The sequence below is a fragment of the Mesocricetus auratus genome, unplaced genomic scaffold (assembly GCF_017639785.1).
Source record: "Mesocricetus auratus isolate SY011 unplaced genomic scaffold, BCM_Maur_2.0 contig_13060_pilon_obj, whole genome shotgun sequence".
In the NCBI taxonomy this organism is placed as follows: Eukaryota; Metazoa; Chordata; class Mammalia; order Rodentia; family Cricetidae; genus Mesocricetus; species Mesocricetus auratus.
The window spans coordinates 3,561-4,948 of record NW_024433226.1 but is presented as its reverse complement, the minus strand read 5'-3'; the positions used below and the strand labels follow the sequence as shown (position 1 = coordinate 4,948).

The following is a 1,388-nucleotide window of genomic DNA, read 5'->3' as shown; positions in this document are numbered from 1 at the left end:
AGTTTTGTTCCATAAATCGAAATTTGCATTAATAATTTTATGTAGCCTTTGTAAATTACAGTATCTCACAAACCACTCAACAATTACATTGCAGGAAATCGGGGAAACTCAATATGACTAGATTTTTTCAGCATTTGCCTAAATACAGATGCATAAAATCATATACACATATTGGAATTCAAACATTTATACATGCACAGCAGTGTTCATGCAATATAATTATCTACAGTGCACATACCATTCTGATGTATGATGAAATAATCAAGAACCATGCAGAGTTTCTCAGTTCATGTTTTTACAAATTTCCCTTCCAGGGAACACAGTGACTAGATACTATGGAATAGTGAGTCATGAGTAGAAAGGGACTCACAGCTGGGAAACACCCAGAGATGACTATAGATGTGTTTACCAGAAACCAGCTAGGATTATGCAAGAAAGCCAGTAACAGTTGAATAAGGCAGCCGAATGTATACAAGAAAACAATGGTCTGGAGAGATGGCTCAGCCGTTAAAGGCTAGGATCACAACCAAAAATATAAGAAAAGAAAACAAATGTACTTGACTGAAGAAGAATTGTTTTTATAGCCTTGGATTCAATGGAAGATCTTGGGGATATTTTGGTCCTAGGCATATGTTGTACTCTCTGGTTGTGCCTTTACAAACTGAGAACAGTGGATATGCTGGCCCATACCATGAGGCACAACAACACAGCATCAGGGAGTGGGAGGAACGCAGAATTCAGGATTTGGCCGGTTTTGTCAAGACAAACAGTGCAGTAACCAAAGTAGTGAATGCTTGCCATGTTTCTATATCCCAATTTTTGAGTCACATAGAGGAGATTATAAATACTCATGAGGATGTTCAGGGCGCAACAAATGCATAGGAAGAAGCCACTCTGCTTGAATGATTTCTTTTTGCAGTCTATATTTTAATAACATTTCCATTTCTTCCCCTCTAATTCATCCTATATATCTCCCCATGTTTTCCCATATAAAATGATGTGTACTTTTTTAAATTTCGAGTACACTTATGTATGCGCATGAGACTAGCATAATCTATAATAGCACTGCTAGCATGCCAAAAGTTATATACCTGGAGAAAATTGACTCTACTCTGCAGTAAGTATGAATTGCCAATTGTTTACCTCAGATAAGTTCAAACTTCACCTATATTGTCACCACTGTGAGATTTTGCTGGTATGACCTTTTAAAATTCATGTACATTCACTCATACCCATATGGAATCCACTTGGGAACATCCCTGTCCTGCTTTTCAACACTTCTTTACTTCAGTTTTTTTCCTTCTGGCTTGTACACTCCTTCCACATCCTTTTTGATGATCTCCAAGCCTTCGGGAAATAGAGTTTTATATAGATGACATATGTAGAGC

At 37.2% G+C, this 1,388-nt stretch overlaps 1 pseudogene; it reads right to left on the bottom strand.

Moving 5' to 3' along the window:
• Positions 1-295: 295 nt before the first annotated feature.
• On the bottom strand, positions 296-920 carry LOC121138453 (annotated as a pseudogene).
• Between the last annotated feature and the right edge of the window lie 468 nt (positions 921-1,388).